Source organism: Glycine max, chromosome 4 (genome assembly GCF_000004515.6).
Source record: "Glycine max cultivar Williams 82 chromosome 4, Glycine_max_v4.0, whole genome shotgun sequence".
Lineage (NCBI taxonomy): Eukaryota > Viridiplantae > Streptophyta > Magnoliopsida > Fabales > Fabaceae > Glycine > Glycine max.
The window spans coordinates 32,296,290-32,319,779 of NC_016091.4; the positions used below are offsets into that span (position 1 = coordinate 32,296,290).

The 23,490-nt window shown below is 39.8% G+C and overlaps 1 pseudogene; it reads right to left on the reverse strand.

The window, feature by feature from the left end:
• Positions 1 to 22,890, reverse strand: part of LOC102666586 (ethylene-responsive transcription factor CRF1-like) — a 33,365-nt pseudogene extending 10,475 nt beyond the window's left edge.
• Between the last annotated feature and the right edge of the window lie 600 nt (positions 22,891 to 23,490).

Genomic DNA, 23,490 nt, shown 5'->3' on the forward strand with positions numbered 1-23,490 from the left:
AATTGGATAGTGGAAGGGCCACTTTGCTAAAATCCTTGATAAAACGCCTATAAAACCCTGCATGACCAAGAAAAGAACGAACCTCTCGCACACAAGAGGGGTAAGGAAATTGTGAAATAACATCTATTTTTGCAGGGTCTACCTCTATGCTCCTATTCGAAATGATATGCCCCAAAACTATACCTTGTTCTACCATGAAGTGACATTTTTCAAAATTCAGCACAAGGTTAGTTTCAATGCATCATCTATTAAGAACTCTATCCAGACTATCTAAACATGTATCAAAAGAGGATCCATAAACAGTAAAATCATCCATAAACACCTCTATGCAACTCTCTAAAAAGTCACTGAAAATGCTAAGCATACACCGCTGGAAGGTACCAGGGGCGTTGCATAGGCCAAAGGGCATCCTCCTATAGGCAAAAGTGCCAAAGGGACAGGTGAATGTGGTTTTTTCTTGATCCTTAGGAGCAATATGAATTTGTAAATAACCAGGAAAACCATCAAGAAAACAATAATGAGACTTACCTGCCAAGCGCTCAAGCATTTGATCAATGAAAGGCAGGGGAAAATGATCTTTTCTGGTTACCTGATTCAGCCTCCTATAATTAATGCAGACTCGCCAGTTGTTCTGCACTTTTGTGGGGATAAGCTCATTCTTTTCATTCTTGATTACTGTGAGGCCTATCTTCTTAGGAACCACTTGGACTGGAGTTACCCACTGGCTGTCAGATATGGGGTAGATGATTCCAGCTTGTAAGAGCTTGGTCACTTCCTTTTTCACCACGTCTAGAATGACGGGGTTGAGTCGCCGATGTGGCTTAGCTCCATCCTCTAAAAGTATCCTATGCATGCAGGTAGATGGGCTAATACCAAGAATGTCTGCTAAAGTCCATCCAATGGCTTTCTTGTGCTTCTTGAGAACTAGCAACAACTTCTCCTCTTGCTCAGCAGCAAGGGAGGCAGAGATGATCACTGGAAATTTTTCCTTGTCCTCCAAGTAAGCATATTTGAGGGTTGCTGGTAAGGGCTTCAACTCTAGTGTGGGTGGTGGCTGAACAGTGGGAGGAACCAGGGTATGAGAAGAAAAAGGTTCCTCAGCCTGTACCTCATAAAGCAAGTCAAAAGTATATGTACTTCCTACAACATGGTAAGTGCATTCTGACTCTAAAAAATCAACATCAAGAGGTACAACACCCAGAAAATCAGAACCAGACTCAAATTCAGATTCATTCTCAGCATAAAAATCAGATACAGGATCAAATTCAAACTCAGATTCAGATTCAATGCATAAGGAATGACAAGTATGCAGATTAGATAAAAATGAATGTTTCCTACCATGAAGAACAAAATCAAAATCAAACACATAATCATCAATAATCTGATCAATTATCTCAGCACGAAAAATAGAATGATCCTCAGATGGATGTTTCATGGCATTAAGAATGTTAAAATGGACAACAATATCACCAAGTTCCATAGACAATGTGCCAGCATAAATATCTATCTTGGTTCGGGCTGTTTTCATAAATGGCCTGCCTAAAATAATTGGAACTGAACCATGGGAAAATCCCTCTTCCATATTGTCACAACCTACCCTTCGGCGGGAGGGCGACGCGTGACTCGCGGGTGCGTGTTCCAAGAAAGGAAAAACGTTTATTTGAGGAAAACGTTGGAAAAACCGGAAAAGACGTGGTCTATGAACTTTAAGTGAAAGGTTCGGGAGTTGTATTTACGTACGGGGAAGGTATTAGCACCCCACACGTCCGCCACAAGATACGGCAACCTTTAATCAAATGTGAAAATATGACTTCAATTTATATTCTTTTCTCTTTTTACGTTCTTATGTCTTTTTTATGCCTTTTTATGTTTTTATCTTTTTGTGGTCGACAAGGGCGTTTCCCTTTGCTCCTACGTATTCCTCAATTGTGATGAGAAAATCAGACCTACGTAGTTCTTTTGTGAACAAAGCGTTTTGGTTAAGTTATTTTTTATCCTTTTTGCAAGATATGTTTTTATTAAATGAAAGGTCATTTAAGGCGTTGGACCATTAGACAATCTTTTGATTCTTTTGAAAAGTGAGAAAACATTAAGGCATTGGACCATTAATGATTTCTTTATTTTTGAAAGAGGTAATAAAGTTACATATTGATTTTAGGCTTTTTTAGAAATCTGCACTTAACCAATAAAAACGGAAAAGACCATTTCAAGGCGTTGGACCTTTGAAAATGGCTTTTTTAGGTGATGACAAAAGTTTGGTTTATGAATTGATTTTAGCCTTAGTTTTACTTTGGTTATTAGTCGATTCGATTTAAGAAATAGAAATCCCAAAGAAAAATGTTCAATTGATTTTTTTGATTTATTTTACTAAAAGATATTTTTGATTATTATATTATTATTTTATCTCTTTTTGGTTTCCAACGCGGTTACGGCATGACCAAACGGTCGGATTTCATTTTAACAGAAATTAACGGATGTTACAATTTAAATGATCGGTGAAAATTTATTTTATTTTTGATTAGGCGAGAAAATGACTTAAGTAAATGACTAAAGCACGTCAAAAGGGGGGTACGGAAAGTAAATGAAATGAAAATAAAAGCACGTGAAAACAAATGAGGACCACTAAGGGTACATAGAATGAATTGAAAAGTTCGATTTCAGGAACTTACCGGTTGAAGACCGAAGAACGACGAAGAACGAACAAAGAACTTCGAAGAACGGCTGAAAATCTTCGCGAAATCACCCATGGAAACGTTACGGAAGCGCCTTGGCTTGGATTTTCTTCACGGAAACAATTTTTCTCACTAATTTTAAGTGAATCTCAGATACCAGGAGGGTTGTACATTTTTCTCCTTCACTCCTCCCCCTTATTTATAGGAAAATAGGGGATGAGCTTGCCACTCAGCTCGCCCAGGCGAGCTAGGTTGCTTCCTCCAGAAGCAACCGCCTTCTGGAGGAACATCCTGGAAGGCCCAAGTGGGCCTGGTTGCAATTTGAACCCCCATTTTTACTAAATACACCCCTGCCTTTTTTTTTGGTGATTCTTTTTCCATAAAGTTACGGAAACTTACAAATTTCGTAACGATACTTGTTTGCTTTCCGTAATGTTGCGGAATCTTACGGATTACGTAATCATCCCTTTTTTACCTTCCAGAACGTTACGGAACTTTACGGATTGCACACTAACACTTCCTTTTAATTTCCGGCATGCCACAGAACTTCACGGATTATGCTACAACGCTTTTCTTTTGGCTTCCGGCATGTCTCGGAACTTCACAAATTGCCTAACGATGGGTGCCAAATACCTCAAAGTGGTCAAACGAGGGTTGCATCCCAACAACGGATGGTCCCCGGACGAAATTAGGGTATGATAGTTGCCCCTCTCTACGTGTCTTTTATTGGAGATAAAAGGGAAGTAAAGATAAGACACTAATTTCGTTTGAGCGAAACACCATTCGGCCAGTGAACCTCCCTGCCAGCGGAACCTGCAAAAATTTGAAAATGATCAGTACCGACACATCATCCTGATACTGTCGAATTTGTTCCTCTTGGTTGATACAAGACGCAGAATGACCATAATTTATCTCTGCGTTTTGTTGGACATGATCGAGCCTGGGTGGCGAGACACAGAATGACCATAATTTGTCTCTGCGTGCCACCGGACACGATTGCCTCTGGATGGCGAAAAGGTGCGCGGAATGACCATAATTTGTCTCCGCCCACCTCTCGACTTACTGTCCCTGAATGACAAAGGGCGCAGAATTTGTCTCTGCGCGTTTATCACTCGACTTGCTCTTCCTTAATGATAAAGGGCGCAGAATTCGTCTATGCGCGTTTATCACCCAATTTGCGAAATCTGAATGGCAAAGGGCGCAGAATTCGTCTATGCGCGTTTACCAATCAATTCGCTGCTCCTGAATGACAAAGGGCGCAAAATTTGTCTCCATGCGCTTACCACCCAACTTGTTGTTCCTGAATGATAAAGGGCGCAAAATTCGTCTATGCGCGTTTATCACCCAATTTGCGAAATTTGAATGGCAAAGGGCGCAGAATTCGTCTATGCGCGTTTACCACTCGACTCGCTGCTCCTGAATGATAAAGGGCGCAAAATCTGTCTGTGTGTTTACCACCCAACTTGTTGTTCCTGAATGATAAAGGGCGCATAATTCATCTATGCGCGTTTATCACCCAATTTGCGAAATCTGAATGGCAAAGGGCGCATAATTTGTCTATGCGCGTTTACCACTCGACTCGCTGCTCCTGAATGATAAAGGGCGCATAATTTGTCTCTGCGCGTTTACCACCCAACTTGTTGTTCCTGAATGATAAAGGGCGCATAATTTGTCTATGCGCGTTTATCACCCAATTTGCGAAATCTGAATGGAAAAGGGCGCAGAATTTGTCTATGCGCGTTTACCACTCGACTCGCTGCTCCTGAATGATAAAGGGCGCATAATTTGTCTCTGCACGTTTACCACCCAACTTGTTGTTCCTGAATGATAAAGGGCGCAGAATTCGTCTATGCGCGTTTATCACCCAATTTGCAAAATCTGAATGGAAAAGGGCACAGAATTCATCTATGCGCGTTTACCACTCGACTCGCTGCTCCTGAATGATAAAGGGCGCAGAATCTGTCTCTGCGTGTTTGCCACCCAACTTGTTGTTCCTAAATGATAAAGGGCGCAAAATTCGTCTATGTGCGTTTATCACCCAATTTGCGAAATCTGAATGCAAAGGGCACAGAATTCGTCTATGTGCATTTACCACTCGACTTGCTGCTCCTGAATGATTAAGGGCGCAAAATTCGTCTCTGCGCGTTTACCACCAAACTTGTTGTTCCTGAATGTTAAAGGGCGCAAAATTCGTCTATGCGCGTTTATCACCCAATTTGCGAAATCTGAATGGCAAAGGGCACAAAATTCATCTATGCACGTTTACCACTCGATTCGTTGCTCCTGAATGATAAAGGGCGCAGAATTCGTCTCTGCGTGCTATCATGCTTTGAGTCTTAGAGATAGCAAAAGAAATTTTTAAAAGTGCATATAACCACTTGGGTATCTCCGCATGTCACGTTACTCCAGGGTCAGTATGACAAAAATTGTCTTCGCGGAAGATGACTTAAATCTCCGCGTGTCAACGGGCTTGTTGGCCGCGATTGACAAAGGGTGTAGAAGACGACGTTAGTCTCTGCGTGCTATCATGCTTTGAGTCTTAGAGATAGCTAAAGAAAGTTTAAACGGATAACCACTTGGTTATCTCCGCATGTCACCTGACTCCAAGGTCAGTATGACAGAAATTGTTTGCGCGGAAGATGACGTAAATCTCCGCGTGTCAACGGGCTTGTTGGCCGCGATTGACAAAGGGTGCAGAAGACGACGTTAGTCTCTGCTTGCTATCATGCTTTGAGTCTTAGAGATAGCAAAAGAAAGTTTAAATGGATAACCACTCGGGTATCTCCGCATGTCACGTGACTCCAGGGTCAGTATGACAGAAATTGTGGGGCGGCCGACAAAAGCGAGGCTCTTGCTCCTACGTATCCTCAATGAGGAACTCAGACCTACATAGTTCTGGATAACTTGTGAGACTAAAACTAGTCTCGGTGTTTTCTTCACTAAAATGCAAACATGCTTTAGTAAAGAGAGAAAACTTCCAACTAATCAGAGCAACATATGCTTTTCGGATGAAAAACAATGTGTCTACCGGGGAAGGGGAGTATGCTGATGAAATCTTCTTATAACCACAAATGAGATTTTGGATGTTAGCTTTTCGTTTCTAAATGACCATTTAGAGGAAACACTGGGTTCAACAAAAATAGAAGAAAATCACTCAAAGTGTATTAATCTCACACAGGTAAGTGTTTCATCCTAATTCCGAACCATAGATATGTCATGACTTGATTTTGCAAATCATTTCCTATCAAATCAAAGACTACATGCGTGATCATGGATCAATAGGACTTTTCTGGGGAATGGGTTCATTTGGTGGGAAATTTGGCTCTGAGTGTTTGGGCCTTTTCCTTTTCTATTTTTGTTTAGTGTGGGGCGAAAAAGTCACCGACGCACAGGATTTTGGTTGGTAATCAAAGGGAGAGGGCCACTTTAGGTCGTGGTTTCCTTTCTTTTTTGTTTTTTTTTTGTTTTCTTGGTGACAACTCTGTATTTGTTCAGATATTGTCTGGTCCTAAGACCTTTCTGCATATTTCTTCTTTTCTCTTCCGATCTTTGATCGAGAATTCTCTTTCTTTTTTGCTTTCCCCCATTTTCCTTGATTGGGAATTTTCCCTTTTTGCTTTCTTCTGATTCTTTTGATCGAGAATTTTTTCCTTTTCTCCTTTTCTCTTCTTTTCTTTTGTTTTCTTTTGAGGGTAAGGTTTATGATGAGTTGGGACTTTGGCTCAAGGCTTGTAGAACAGATGGACATGATATATGTCAGGGTGTTGGTCTGGTTCAGGTATAAAAGGGAATGTCCCACATTATTTCCCTGACACAAATGCAACAATGATGATTTGGAAATTTTATGCAAAACTAGTCATGCATGCACCTATGTGGACACTCAAGTGTCGAAAATTTTTTGGTCATGTGATGCTAGGGCTCATAATTCATTTTCTCTATTTTAGTCAACCCAGTATTTCCAAAATATGTTCTTTTATTAATTTGTGCATTCATCCGAGTCTATTTTGGGTGCTCTTTTCACAAGCATGTTGTTTTTTTAGCTAGACATCTTTTTATTTTTATTTTCTTTTTTTCTTTTTTATCATTTGTTTATTTCTTTTTCTTGTTTGTTTTTGTTTTTCCCCCTTTTTTCATGAGGTATTTTGCTACCTAAACATGTGTATATTTTTGTGAGGTATTTTTGCTATATACATGCATATCCAAGGTATCTTGCTACCTAAACATATATATATATATATATATATATATATATATATATATATATATATATATATATATATATATATATATATATTTTGGTGAGGTATCTTTTTGCTACATACATGCATATCTAAGGTATCTTGCTACCTAAACATACATATATATCTTTTGTGAGGTATTTTTTGCTACATACATGCATATGCAAGGTATCTTTCTACCTAAACATACATATATATATTTTGTGAAGTATTTTTTGTTACATACATGCATATCCAAGGTATCTTTCTACATAAACATACATATATATATTTTGTGAAGTATTTTTTGTTACATACATGCATATCCAAGGTATCTTTCTACCTAAACATACATATATATATATATATATATATATTGTGAAGTATTTTTTTTTGTTACATACATGCATATCCAAGGTATCTTTCTACCTAAGCATACATATATATATTTTGTGAAATATTTTTTTTGATTACATACATGCATATCTAAGGTATTTTCACTACCTAAACATACATATATATATTTTGTGAAGTATTTTTTTGTTTACATACATGCATATCTAAGGTATTTTCACTACCTAAACATACATATATATATTTTGTGAGGTATGACTACCTTCCGAGCTTGTGCTTGTTTTATTCAAATTCCTAGGATCATGAGCAACTAGGTGTGTCCTACTATAACTTGCGAAACAAAAGGTGATCAAATAACAAGCAGAAATTTAAAAGTTACTAGGTTGCCTCCTAGTAGCGCTTCTTTAACGTCTTGAGCTGGACGCATGATGACTTTTCGATCACGGACCTAGTACTTTTGCTTACCTTTGGCTTTGGACTTGGTCGCCTATTGGTCGGCCATGTGTCGTAGGCAACGCTCTAACCTTTTTGTGGATGAGCTGAGGTGCTCTTGAGGTGGTGGCGGTGCATTTGTTGCCCGCTGCCGGCCATCCCCAGGCTGTTGTGGTGTCTCACCTTGCGCTTGCCTGGGGGGCACAATACTTCTTGATGAAAGCTCGGTTAGTAGGAGGCCTGATGACCTTGCTGGGGGTGACGGGCACTCCGTAGAACTGATAGAGGCCCGTAATCAAAGCTGGAAGCCCAGGACCCTGTTGGACTTCTTTGGGTCCACGGGGTGTCCTGCGGGCGCGATCCCTGCAAACAATAGATGACATCAGAAATCAGTTTGAACCATATGCATACTTACCTATGTCGCGATGACATGACCTTGCTGGGGAGTACGAGCACCCCGTAGGACTGATAGAGGCCCATAACCAGAGCTGGAAACCCCAGGGCCCTGTTGGACTTCTCTGGGTCCACTGGGTGTCTTTGTGAGTGTGATCCCTGCAAATAATAGATGGCATTAGAAATCAGTTGGAAATAATGCATACCTACCTATGTCGGGATAGCACAGACCAACTAATACTTCCGCAAGGGGAGATCGGCATTACGGTCGCTGGGCAGAATGTTGCTAAGTAGAAATGTCATACATATCTGTGTAAGAGTGGTCATGTTGGTGTGCATGATCCGCACTCGTCTCTTTGCAGCGGCACGGGTGGAATCTTGCCCCGGTATGCATAGTAGCTGCACGATAGCTTCCTCCTCTGGTTGTACTTGCATAGTTGGCCCTCCTCCAGGATCAGGGGGTGACCCAGGAACTGATAAAAGGAAATTACTGGCCCCTGAACCGAGAGTTCAAGTCTCGATTAAGCATTTAAGGGCAGAGGACCTTAAATTCACTTAAGGTGTGGATATGGAGTCCACTGAAAGTGAGGACGCGTAACCCTCTAAAGGCGAGGGCGTGCATCCCTCTGAAGTTCAGGACGTGTCGCCCTTTGAAGGCGAGGGCGTGTAGCTCACTGAAGGTGAGGACGTGTAGTCCTCTGAAGGCGAGGACGTGTTGTCCTCTGAAGGCGAGGACGTGTAGTCCTCTGAAGGTGAGGACATGTAGTCCTCAGAAGGTGAGGGCGTGTAGCCCTACGAAGGCGAGGGTGAGGACGTGTTGTCCTCCGAAGCTGAGGACATGAAGTCCTCTGAAGGCGAGGAAGTCTAGTCCTCTAAAGGTGAGGGCGTGCAACCCTCTGATGGTGAGGACGTGTAGTCCTCTAAAGGCGAAGACGTGTAGTCCTCTAAAGGCGAGGACAGGTAGTCCTCTAGAGGCGACAGGTACTAGTACCCAAGGGTCCACCCTTATGAGAAAGCAAGAGATCGACTCATGGAGAGGGCCGGTCATCCCAAATTCAAAAGATTGGACATTAGATGTAGGAAATCTATGCATTTAACATGATTTTTAGGGATGAGATGCATGCAACTTTTGTCATGCGATTTGGTAAATGCGGACTTCATATGAAACAATGCAATGTAATGGAAATTTGTACAATGTTCATAACATTCTTTCCCTATGTTATGATTTTGATTTTAATTTATTTATTATTTTCTTTTGAAAAACACAGATTGACTGTCTTTTTGAAAGAGGTGATAATTCATGCAACCTTATCCTATCTTTTGCAAATCTCTCTAGGAACTCCCTTAGAGTGTGTGTTCTGTTTGATTTAGTCACTTGACCATTTTGGAGTGACGGCAATGGAGCCATTTGACGTTTAATCAATCCATATAAATTCTAGGGTTTGTCCCCCTTTTTTTTGTTTAAAAACATCGACAAGTGAGAACTTTTGATCTGCCCCTAGGTTCGCTCGAGGCACATGCACGGTGCCCCTCATTGCCCCAGTGTAAGGCTTTGAGGTAACAATTGTTATCTTTTATCATGACCTTGTAGTTGGGAACCTATTGGGTGAGAACTTCTAATCTGCCCCTAGGTTCACTTGAGGCTTATGCACGAAGCCCCTCACTGCCCCAGTATAAGGCTTTGAGGTACCAATCGTTGTCTTTCGTCATGACCTTGTAGCAGGGAACCTATTGGGTGAGGACTTCTAATCTACCCCTAGGTTCACTTAAGGTTTATACATGGTGCCTCTCATTGCCCCAGTGTAGGGCTTTGAGGTATCAATCGTTGTCTTGTTTTCACAACCTTGTAGCAAGGAAGAAGCGATTGATTCTCAAAAAGGACTTTCAAGGACGAGAAATAGTTGAAGGATTTTTCAATTGATGGATTAAGTCAAATGACTTCTATTCTTGATAACTCACTTCTCTAGGGATGATAAAATGAGGTCACATGAATGTCTATATTTTTACTTGAAAACACAGTCAATCAAATGCCCTTTTTTTTCTTTTATTTTGAAACTTATTTGTCTTGAGCTTTACCCATCGTTTTATGGCACCCCCACCAAATGTGTAGCACGAGTAATTTCTGATTGAACGATCTTGGAAGTCAACACTCAGGAGAGCAGGTCACTTTGAGCAAACAAACCAATGGCTTACACTCACATTCCGGTGGAAGTTGAATAAGCAAAGATGTGTTTGTGAAAGGATGAGAGAGACAAGGATGTCAAATTCATCCATTATTTAGCATTGTAATTGTGGTTTACAATAATGGCATAAACTTGAAAATCCTAATGAGTCATTAGAGACATCTAACAACAGCTTTCAAAATTGCCCCATGTGTGGTGTCGCTTGTCAATGTCAGGACTCATACGCGATTCTCCTCAAATTTTTGCCAGCCCGCATCAATTTAGACTTTGCACCTTACGCTTCAGGGTCATACAATGTTCAATGGAATGCCCCGGGGCTCCTCCATGATAAGCACACATTGTGTTCGAGTCGTACCCTCGGAAAAATGGAGGGGTTGAGGAAACCTAGCAGGGGTTATGGCTACCATTGCAGTATCAAGTAGATATGGGAGCAAGTCAGCATTGGACACCGGAATTGGGGTGAATTCTACAGGCTTTTCGCTGCAAAATTCATTTCTTGGTTGGTGTTTTGGTTTGTGCTTAAGGTGGTGTTTTGTTGTTGATTGTGTGGAAGGTGGGTTTTGTGATTGATTTAGGGATGACCTTTGTGGATAAATGGGTGGTGGGTAAGGAGAAGGGTTGTTATTGGCTAAGTAATGACATTGTTGGGTTGGTGGGAAACTTGGCCGTATAGGAATGGTAGTCACAGCATGGGTTTCTCCCTCATCCTCACCTTCTTCATTTGCCCCAGTTTTCTTATTCATCAAAGCAGGATGATTAAATTTGCCTCTTTTTAGACCCACTTCGATCCCACCATTTTTCATAGTAGAACACCGGTAACGTGTCTACTATCATTGTGATAATCTCTTTCTCTGTTATTGGGGTGCTACTTGAGCTGCCAGATCCCTCCACCTCTGGGCATATTCCTTGAAGGATTCATGCTCTTTTTTGCACATGTTCTATAGTTGCATCCTATCCGAAGCCATATCAGAATTGTACTGATATTGCTTAATGAAGGCAACCATTAGGTCCCTCCAAGAATGGACTCGGGAAGGTTCCAAGTTAGCGTACCAGGTAACAGCTACCCCAGTAAGACTTTCTTGGAAGTAATGTATTAGCAGTTCCTCATTTTTTGTGTATGCCCCCATCTTCCGAAAATACATCTTTAGATGGTTCTTGGGGCAAGTAGTCCCCTTGTACTTGTCAAAGTCCGGCACCTTGAACTTGGGAGGGGTGATGATATTGGGTACTAGGAACAACTCTTCTAGGTTAGCAAAGGCATAATCTTCTCCTCCTTCAATGGCCTTGAGCCTTTCCTCTATATGATCCAACTTTCCCTTTTCAGCCATAGTAGGAGGGGCTCTTCCCACCGCAAAATGCAAGGGTTGTGGTTGTGGGCGAAACTGAGGGCCCTTCAAAGTGTTTGGCATGGGTATACCACCAACTGCTTGCCCTTCAGTGGCATATCTGAGGCAAGGCTCAAAGTCCACTAGATTGTGGCGGGGCATTTCATGTGTCTCACCCACAGTTTAAGAGACATGTGCATGATGAGGTTGTCGGCTTTCAATGAGTATGGGAGCGGAGTTATTAACATCCTCATTGGGAATGTATGCCACATTGGGTGGTGTATAGTTGGGAGGCAAGCCATATGGTGGGAAGGCATGCTTGTTTTGAATTTGCGCATAATGGGGGGCCGTCCGTACTTCCCAAATCTTTGCCCACCATATCTGAGGTTGGATGATTCATTTGGTTAAGGCCAGATGGGGGCATCGGGTTCACCTTAGCAATAGCGCTGGTAGCGGCAACTGTAACCGTATTGGCTTCCATTATCTTCTTCATGCTCATCATGGCCTCCATCATTGTGGCCATTTTCTCTTTCATGGCCTCCATGTCGGCCTTCATCTGCTCTTGCGCCTCGTCTACTTTACCCATTACTCTAGCTCTAGCACGGGTTCGGTAAGGGCACCGTAAAACATGTTCTTTTCTTTTTTATAACAATGATTAAGTTCATTTTTATTTTACTTTATTTTATTTTTTCATTTTTTATTTTTTTCAAGGAAAGAATGCAATGAGCAATGCAACCAATGAAAAGCATGGATGTATGTGAATGATACACAATTGAAGTATTGCGAATTTTTACGCAGGACATGGGGTTGAATCAATTTAGATTTTTCAACATGGTCCATGACATCTTGGTCAAGGTGAAACTGGAAGTAACAAGGACATCAACGGTTTTAAATGTGCTTGGCAGTAGACGAAGCAGTGATGTAACTTGATTCATCTTGTGCCCCAATTTTTGCAAGATGGTTACTTCCATTGTTCAACTTGACTTGATGAACTTTTTTCGAAAAAGCATGAGCTTAGTTCAACCCTATAATCCAAGGAATGGCAATTCGGTCACCAATACTTCAACAACCTTTCCTAGGGATGAATGACTCGGGCATACTTTAAGCTATGCATGGAAAATGTAATTATGAAATTGAGATGCCCGAAGAAACATCATTTCCTAGTTAACCATGCATTAGGTACCATGTTCACTCATTTTGTTTTTAAGTGAAACGGGTTTATGATCCCAACATGGTTGGCTCATGGTACCGAATATATGCAACTAAGAATGCATCATGAATTTTCATGCTTCCCATTTTGTTTTTGTTTTGTAGAGGAAAATGCAAGGATCACGCATGAGCGAACATGAAAACAAAAGGTATTCAGTTTGTAGAACAAAAAGTATGTTGAACGCATATGCATGATGATGCAATGACTCATGCAAAATGTGATGTTGGAATATGATAACGGACAAATGCAGGAACGATATGTTCATCATGATGCCATGAAGAGATGCTTATGTGATGCATGATATGAATTCATGCTAGAGATAAAATGCGGGAGTGATTTGATTCACACTGATCTTTGGAGTAAAAACGCGGGATAAACTCATTTTATTTAGAAAGTTTATAACTAGTCAAGATCTGAGTGACAATACAAACTTTCCTAGCGGTTTCTAATTATATGGGCCATTAAGTCTATCATATGCTGACAATAGCTGAGAAGTCCGTGGATCTCCTCGGGGGCGGAGTAGGTGTCCGCCATCGCTTTGGCCTTGGCTAGCAATCGGGGAAGTTCTTGACTCCCGTTCAAGGTAAGAGCAAATCGGTCCATCCACATGGTTGCCTCTTGGTGTAACAAGTCGATCACCCTTCCTCTAGCCTCCTTTTCCACATACACTTGGGCATACTCGTCCTCCACCCTATGGTCGTGGGCCGTGGCTAGACTTAGTTCCTCTTAGTACTTGCTGATGATGACTAACATGTTGGTCTCTGTCTCGCATAAACGCTGAGACAAACTTCTCTTGGACCTCGAGCAAGCCTTCAACTCATCCTTCAAGATCAAACTGTCTACCCGCGATTGGTCCCTTTCCTTTCTTCGGAGTTTAAGCTCGCTGTTGCTACCCCACAGAGCCCCTCGGAATTTGTTCCGGCCGCGTTCTTCCCTACAAGCCCTCTTGGTTTCTCGTTCCAAGGCTTTGGTGGTAGCCACATTTACATCTCTTAGTTCGGTATTCTCCTTTCGGATTTTCAGAGCTGCTGATTTGAACCTTTCTTTAACTGTTTGGGCTTGCTCGAGCTTGCCCTAAGGGCCTGCACCTCTTCGTCTTCCTTCGGTGCCTCAACTTCCTCCCTTTTAGCAGTTCTCAAACTTGGGAGCCAATCCAAACCTTGCACGTGGGCTTTCAACCACTTACGATAGCCACCGATGGGCCCATTGTTACTGCCCCTAAGTTCCTTGTCCTTCTTTTGCAACACCTCCCATGCCTTGCGGACCTTCTGAAGTGTCTCCATGTTGGTTTTATAGCAAGAACAGGATTGCAGCTGATGCAACCCCTCGTCCCCATCAAGGGAACATTTGGAAATCCTCCGCATGAAATAAGAACTCCGGTTCTTCCTTCCTTCCATCGAGGGAACCAGTTGACAGATGCTCCTTCTTTGCTTGCTAAGAGTTGGTCCCAATTTGCCCCTCCTTTCTCTGTGCATGAACAGTGGCTTTCTAGCGAGCAAGCATGCCTCACCTCTTGGCGAAAAAGGTGTGAAACTAACCATACATAAAGTGCTGGAGTACAACAAACAATCATTGTATTGCTCTTTTCATATCTTCGGTCGAAGGTGTAATATAGGTCGGCTAGCATAGCGACAACCGGGCTTTCCTTGTGGTTATGATAGGCAAGAAAAGCGTTGATCGTTGCTAGGTCCACCAACCCATCCACATTTGGAAAGAGGACTCCTCCGAAGATCAACAGTGCAAGAATATCTATGAACGGGGCCCACTCGCCTTTACTTGCCAAGATTCTTGTTTTTGCCTCCAAATATTTTCTTGGTATTCCAACCACCCCATTTTTGACTTGCTTCCTGTGGTCTAATTCCTGGGCCGAGGTTTGGACTATCTTGGAAATTCTAGCTAATGAGCGATAGAACTCTGAGAAGAGGTATGGTTTCCTTCCCCCTAGAGGGCATCCTAGGATCTCTTCAAATTCTTCCACCATGGGTGATAACTGGAAGTCCCCAAAGGTGAAGCACCTCAACAACTGATCATAATACTGGGCAAGGGAGGCAATGGCCTTTGTGGAGACTTCTACCATGGCTAGGTCCCAGATTTTACCGTAAGCTTTGCGAAAAGCTTGCCGTTGGAGCTAACCCATCAGTTGCACTACCTCTTTTAGACTGGTGGTCCCTAGGCTCTTGACCTTGACTTGATAGAACCTCTTTTTAAGTGAAGGCATTTGACTTGATCCCATGTTTTACTAAAGTGAAAAAATCGGTGCGAATCAAAACTCCGACATCTATCATGGGTGGAATGGATGAACGCATGAAGAAATGCGTATGACACAGATGCAATTTATGAATACGGGAGCCCGGGAAATTGTCTCCGTATTTAAGAAGGTGACATGGACCCTCCGTTGGTTTGCCAAAGAGAGGGGATCAAAACAGAATCCGTGTGTGATGCATATGCGAAAGGCGCAACACGGGAGTGTACAATATGACAATATTCACAAACAAATATAAGCAAAAGGGTACATGACACTTATGCATGGCAGTGTGAAAAAATGGCACGCAGTGTGTCCGCTTCGTGCCCCTATTCAAGGGACCTATATGGGAAAGAGCTAAAAGGGTTTTTAGTGATAATCCCCAAGGTGGTCATATCTCTCTTGATGGTCTCTAGAGGTATCATCCTCTTCGAAGAACGTATTGCAGCAGTAGGGACTACTAGCAACAATATGTTATCAAAGAGAAAAACTCTAGATGAGGGTTCACTGTAATCAAGCAAGTCGGAGACCCAGCATGATCACAGATTCACCTCCACTCCTTATATTCCCACGAACCCGGGTATAGGGCCCTTTTTTTCAAATCACCGTGTGTGCAAATAGTGTTGGGTGTTTGTGTGCATCAAATGAAAATATTTACCTCAAGCATACATTTTAAAACACACTAAAAGCATAAAAGAGTTATATACACAAGAACATAAGGAAAATATAGGGAAACCAACAAAGGAGGATGTTATGATAAAACATTGCACAAGATTAAATGTCCTAACTCTCAAAAAATGGTCCCCAGTGGAGTCGCCAATTGTCGCAACCTACCCTTCGGCGGGAGCGCGTCGCGTGACTCGCGGGTGCGTGTTCCAAGAAAGGAAAATGCACGGAGTCACCACCAACGTTTATTTGAGGAAAATGTCGCAAAAACCGGAAAAGATGTGGTCTACGAACTTTAAGTGAAAGGTTCGGGAGTTGTATTTATGTACGAGGAAGGTATTAGCACCGCACCCCATTTTTACTAAATACACCCCTGCCTTTTTTGTGGTGATTCTTTTTTCTTAAAGTTATGGAAACTTACGAATTTCGTAACGATACTTGTTTTCTTTCCGTAATGTTGCGGAACCTTACAGATCACGTAATCATCCCTTTTTTGCCTTCCGAAACGTTACGGAACTTTACGGATTGCGCACTAACACTTCCTTTTAATTTCCAGCATGTCACGGAACTTCACGGATTGTGCTACAACGCTTTTCTTTTGGCTTCCGGCATGTCTCGGAACTTCACAAATTGCCTAACGATGGGTGCCAAATACCTCGAAGTTGTCAAACGAGGGTCGCATCCCAACAACGGATGGTCCCCGAACTAAATTAGGGTATGACACATATTAAGAACATAAAAATCAACAGGAAAAATAAGTTCACCAACCTGAACCAACACATCCTCTATGAAACCTGCGGGGTAAACAACACTTCTATTTGCCAAATGAATTACCACATCTATATATTGCAAAGGTCCAAGAGATAAAGAATTGAAAATGGACAGAGGCCTGGCACTAACTGATGCTCCTAGATCTAGCATGACATTCTCAAATTTATTGTTCCCAATAATGCAAGGTATACAGAAAGTACCTGGGTCCTTACATTTCTCAGGAATGTGAGGAAGAAATTTACCTATCAATGTTGACACATTTCTGCCCATGCTAATCCTTTCATTGCCTTTGAGCTTCCTTTTGTGGGTGCACAACTCCTTTAGAAACTTGGCATATCTTGGAATCTGCTTGATGGCATCTAGCAGAGGTATGTTCACCTCTACTTTCCTGAAGGTCTCTAAGATCTCCTTTTCCGCTTCTTCCATTTTTTTGTTTGGAATTGCTCTAGGTAGGAATGGAAAAGGGATAGGAGGCTACGGTAAGTCAGAATTACTAGAAGAAGGTCCACCTGCATGAAAATTTTTGTTAGGAAGCTTTCTCTTTTGTGCAACTATCTCATCCTCTTTTTCAGGTGTAGAATGAAGCTTGACAGGTTCAGGTGCAGGTGCTGCTACTAGTGGAGGCACTTGAATTTGGTTGCCAGACCTCAAGGTGATGACACTTACATTTTTTGGATTCTGCACAGTTTGTGAAGACAATTTGTCAGAATTTTGGGATTGAGCTTGGTTCAACTGAGTAGCCATCTACCCCATCTGATTTGTTATACTCTGAATGGAGGTTGTTGTCTCTTGCTGAAATTGCATATTCTGGATGGTCATTTGCCTTACTAACTCCTCTAAGGAAGGTTGAGGAAGGGCCTCAGTTGCTTGTTGTCTTTGTTGTTGTTGCTGCTGTTGTTGCATTGGAGGAGGAACATATGGCTTGCTTGGACCAGCATCATTCTGGTAGGGAGGGGCAAGCTGTTGTTGTTGTGGAGGACTTGCCCATCTCAGATTTGGATGATTCCTCCAACCTGGATTGTATCTGTTGCTTGAAAGGTCATAATTATTCCGCTGTTGTTGGTTTTGCTGCTGAGGAGGTCTATTATAAATGTTTGCAGCATAAGCTTCAGGTTGCTCATTGACTCCAGATTGCTGCAAAGAAGGACAGAGATCTGTATGGTGATCTGCAGAAGAACATAGATCACAGACTCTTGCAACAGGTGCAAATTTTTGATTCATGGCAAGCTGAGTTACTAGGTTGACCAAGGCATCAAGTTTTCCCTCAAGCTTTTTATTTTCAACAGATGAAGATGAATCCGCGGCCACCTCATGGACTCCTCTAAGGACAATAGCATCATTTCTTGCACTGAATTGTTGGGAGTTGGAAGCCATCTTCTCAATCAAATTCCTAGCCTCAGAAGGAGTCATACCAAGGGCTCCACCACTGGCAGCATCAATCATACTCCTCTCCATGTTGTTAAGTCCCTCATAGAAATATTGAAGAAGGAGTTGCTCGAAAATCTGGTGGTGAGGGTAGCTTGCACACAATTTCTTGAATCTTACCCAGTACTCATACAAGCTTTCTCCACTAAGTTGCCTGATGCCTGAATGTCTTTTCTGATAGCAGTGGTCCTAGATGCAAGGAAGAATTTCTCCAAGAACACCCTTTTAAGGTCATCCCAGCTGAAAATAGATCTGGGAGCAAGGTAGTATAGCCAATCTTTTGTCACTCCCTCTAGAGAATGAGGAAAAGCCTTTATAAAGATATGATCTTCTTGGACATCAGGGGGCTTCATGGTGGAACAAACAATATGGAAATCCTTAAGATGCTTATGAGGATCTTCACCTGCAAGACCATGAAACTTGGGCCGCAAATGTATTAGTTCAGTCTTGAGAACATATGGAACACCCTCATCAGGATATTGAATGCACAAGCTTTCATAAGTGAAATCAGGTGCAGCCATCTCCCTAAGAGTCCTCTCACAAGGTGGAGGTTGAGCCATGTTCTTAGTATAAAAATTAGTAGTGGAATGCTCAAAATCAGAATATTCAGAATCACCCTCAACAGAATGCTCAGAATGCACAGAATGACCAGGATGGACACTATGCCTAACTAATCTATGAAAGGTTCTATCTATTTCAGGATCAAAGGGTTGTAAATCACCTGGATTGCCCCTAGTCATGCACTATATGTAGCAAATAATGTGTTTCTCAGCAAGCACCTAACAAGCGGGTAAAACTACAGCTATACTCAAACAATATCAAAATAAGCTGAAATTTTGTGAGGAACACCCTAAAATCATGAAAAGATAGCACAAAAATTTTCAAACAAAAATTCAAAATCTAACTATGAAAACTACCTAAGCAAAGTTTAGAAAAATAAGGTAATAATACTTAAAAAAAAACTTAGTAAACGGGTGATTTTTGGAGTTTGGGAGTCCCTAACCGGCTTCAGCGGGTTGCCACAGTATGAGAAATGTTTTTCTAACCCCAAATGCATATATAATAATAGTCGTTCTGATAACCGGAGCAAAAGTTATGGTCGTTTTAAGTTTTTCTAAAAACAAGTTCCAAAAATTTTTGTCTCTCTCAAATAATGCCACACCAAGTGCTCCTGGTATTTTTCACACAAAATATGGATCAAAAGAAGCTACCATGCAAAAATTCAGCCAAAAATAACAACTGTAACTATCAAAACAAAAATCGTTAATTAAATTGCAAAATTTGTCGCTAATTCCCCGTCGCTAATCACTGTTCAGCACTGCTCACAGCAAAATAACAGGCTGAATCAGTCGCTGAATCCGTCGCTAAAATAATCGCTAAAACAGTCGCTAAAAAGGGAATGGAACTGAAATGCAAAATAGAACGCTACACAAAATAAGATAACTAAACACTATTATGAACCTTTGGCCCAAATGATAAAACTGCATAACTAATTTGATAATTAAGGCTAATCAATAATTAAAATGGTGACAAAAAGGGTTAAGAAACACGAGAAAATGATGACACATCAAATCCCTTTCTACTATAGATATTTATCAACAACTTATGGGTTTCACACTTTCAAGAAATTTGACGATATCCCAAAATGTCATGTTCAACCATCGGTTTTATTACATCATTTATGGTATCAATCCACTTGAGAGTTAGAGCACAACATGACTTGACTAAGGTCAATTAGACTTTCTTAGTCAACCTAATGTCATATTCATGTTCTTAAAAAAATATGAAATTGAGTCTTTTAAAGCAACATAAAAGTTCTCATAGCTTCAACTATAACTTTATGTCATCACCCACATAGAAGAATCTTTTATTATCACTTGGCGGATGACTCCAAAGGTAGCATCATATAGACATGCTTTAGTGAGTAGTAGAACCAAAATCTATCCACTAACATCCTTTGGTACAAAACTAAATTAACTTTAAAACAAACAAAAATCATAAGCTTACCATTTTCACAAACTAAATAGTGTAAATGAGACCCTTTTTTTTTATATATGCCTCATCCTACAAAAGCAAAAAGGAAATTTCATATCTTGTTCTCATGTTTCTTCTCTAAAAAAATTATGTAATATTTTCAACTCTCAACTGACTCCCCTAAACTCTAAATTCTATACATGCAACTTTGGGATTAAATAATATAATTAATTTAAACCATAGTAGTAACAATAACAACAATTAAAGAAGAGAACAATAAACATACAATGCATAAATAATCTTTATGGTAAATTTCAAGACCCAAACAAGATACCTAGCGCACCATTAATCCTCAATCTTTGGATTGAAAAAGACTAACTACAGGTGGTACTACTCTCAACGCATTGATCAAACATTGGTAATAAGTCCTATCAAACAAAGATTGTCTTTGGACACTTCATTGCTCACATCGAAAACTTATATGATAATTATTCCGATCAAATAATGATTGTCTTTGAACATTTCATCATTCACATGGAAAATCATATTATTTATAATCGTCACATGTTTACCATCGCAAACATGTAATTATTCTTTCAAATTGTGTCTTCTTTTGGGCCGAGCACAATTTGCATGAATAATTCCATGCAACATCCATGTAAATCCAATCAGATCAACTTACACAACAGAGGTTACTTTGACAACATGTTTCAATCAATTTAACCAAAAAATATAAGACAATTTAATATAATAAATGAGAGGTCTAAAAATTACACAACTTTCACATATAATTTAGTTATATAAAAATATATATAACAGAACATGCAAATATTTTGCACAACATCAATTCCTAGATAAATTAATTTGTAATTGGTACTCTCAATGCAATGATTAAATATTGACGATAAATTCTATCAAATAATAGTCTTTCTTTGGACTGACTATTATTCACATGAAAATATCTTTATAATTGTCACACGTTTATCATCACAGGTACAAAATATTATTCGGTCAAATTACGTCTTCCTTTGGGTCGAACATAATTTGCATAAATAATTTCATACAAAATCTATGTAATTTTAATTAAATCAATTTTTACAATAGGGATTAGTTTTGCAATATATTGTGGCAATTAATTTAATTAAAAAATACTAGACATACAAATAAATGGGAAGGATCTGGTACTGCTAAATTTACACTGAATCATGATAGCAAAAAAATTAAAATATTAATTACGACAAGTAAATATCATATCCTTAAATTATATTTGTTTGATGCTATCATTGATTTATACTTAAAATACCCTAAGTAAATATTGCATCCATAAATAACGTTATCACAAATTTATGAAAGGAATTTAAAAAAAAAATCATGTATAAAGTCCTAAAAGAAATCTTTAAAATATTTTATATAAATAAAAAAATAAGATTATTCATAAAAAAAATATTTCTATAGTACTGATTTATGTTTGTGCAATGCACCTTGGATACTAGAGAAACTTCACTTCACCCTCAACTTTAATTTGCTCCCACGTTAGAAAATCAGAGTTATATAAGTAAAATATATAATAGTGTTTCTCCTTTAATTTATTAGCATTACAAGAAACGTGAAGCACAAATTTTATCCAAAAGGAAGTGAAACAAACCAATACACGATTAGATGACATTAAAAGCCAATCATCAGAAACCATGATCAGGAAAACAGCAAAGCAGCATTATTTTTGTTCTTGACGAAACAGAAAAACAACCCAATTCCTACAAACCAGTCTATTGCAAGAAAAAAAAAACTTTAATTTCCAATAATCTAATAGTAATGATGGCTCTATACCACTTGTTGGAATTTTAAGGGGGTCCTTATAAAATACCAATAACCATCAAGAATACATTACGTTAGATTATCAAGAAGAGTTTTAGGGAATACTTGGATCCATAATGATTGATCAAACAAATGCAGCAGAATCTGAACTCATAGGTAATCGATGGTTTCATGGTTCTTCCTCAACTGGAACCTCTTTTTCCTTAATAGGACATTCGTAACTCTTCAGATGAGGAGAAAAGAAATTATATGTGTCGGTTCGGTATATTGGGGACCATAGCCTTCTTATAGTGTGTTAATCTAATAGGATTCCCATTATCCCCTAATGGACCAATACTGACATCAGTTCATTTAAGTCCATATCATCTAATTTAGTTGTCTAATGGACTCACTTAATTTGATCACATAAAATAAAACTCACTAATGATAAATAGCTAATATAATTATCTTATAATATTAGTCCACATTAATTATTGGAATAGAAAATTCCAACATACACTCAAGTTCATATTTGTATGGCTCGATTTGCTTCAATTTGTCACAAAGTGCCCCAATAGCAAGAAGAGCACCATCTTTTTGTCTATAGGGCTTGTATTCTACAGAAGCTTCATCATACCTAGAACAAAACAAATCCTAAATATTGCACCCAATTATAGATCATTCATTCTAATAGTAAGTAAGCTATTTCGTACCTTCTAAAAATTTCAACAATGAATTGAATAAATTTTTGAAGATTTTCTTTCTTGTGTTTTCGAGCCAACTCACCCATAAAATCCATGGAAGCAGTCCTAGGACTATACAAATCTTTCTGTATAGACATGGCCTAAGATTGACATCTATCCAAATGGTTAATTTGAACTTGAAAACTGTAAAGGTGTGGCCTAAGATTGTACCGTGATTGTTGGAAACTGTACTTTTCTTTTATCAATCAGAGGATGCAAACACACAACAATTAGAAAGACAATAGATAAATATGCAAAGTTCTATAACGAACACATTGGTGAAAGATATGAAGAAGGGTGTAGCAATATGTATGCATCATTACTAATCTTAAAAATTTCCTACTCTTCTCTATAATTGATTTGGTGTTTACTCTCACTCCAGGTGACAATTCTACTCCCCTGCAGCCAACATTGTGATTAACGATATACTACATACCCCAAACCATCAGCAATATAAGGGTTATTTTTCACCCTTGAAACTAGCCGCATATTTATTAATTAACTAACTAAAATAAAACCCACTAATGATAGTTGAAGAAATAAAAAGAAAGAAGAGAGGAGCTTATCGTGAATGAATAAGGCATTGGCGGGTTTGGGAAGCAGGACAAGGGGTTGTTTGGCGTTGACCTTTTGTTGGTGTTAGAGGATCTTTTGCATCTAGAGCATTTTCTCCATGACGAGATCATACTCACACTTTTGTAGGAATGGCACTCGCTCTTGCATGACCTCGGACCGCTTGCCTTCCTTGAATTCAAGAATAGGAAGCGTGAGGACACTCGCCTTGGGCTTTGAACTTGAGACCTCTCTCGCTAGCAACGACGTTGATCGTGGAACTTTACGACACTGCGTGGTTGGCCAAAGTCTACTATACTAAAGATTGGGTTTGGGAAGCGTTGTTTTGGGTTTTTGGAGGTGGATTGAGAGTGGTGAAATTGAGCCTAAAACAGATTGGGTTTTTTAATTTGGAAAAAAAGCATCAAACAACATCGGCTTTTATAAAAATACGAAATCGGTGTCTATAAAAATCGATGTTAACATAAACACACAATATTTGTTTTTGAAAAATCGATGTTAACAAACTCAATTTAT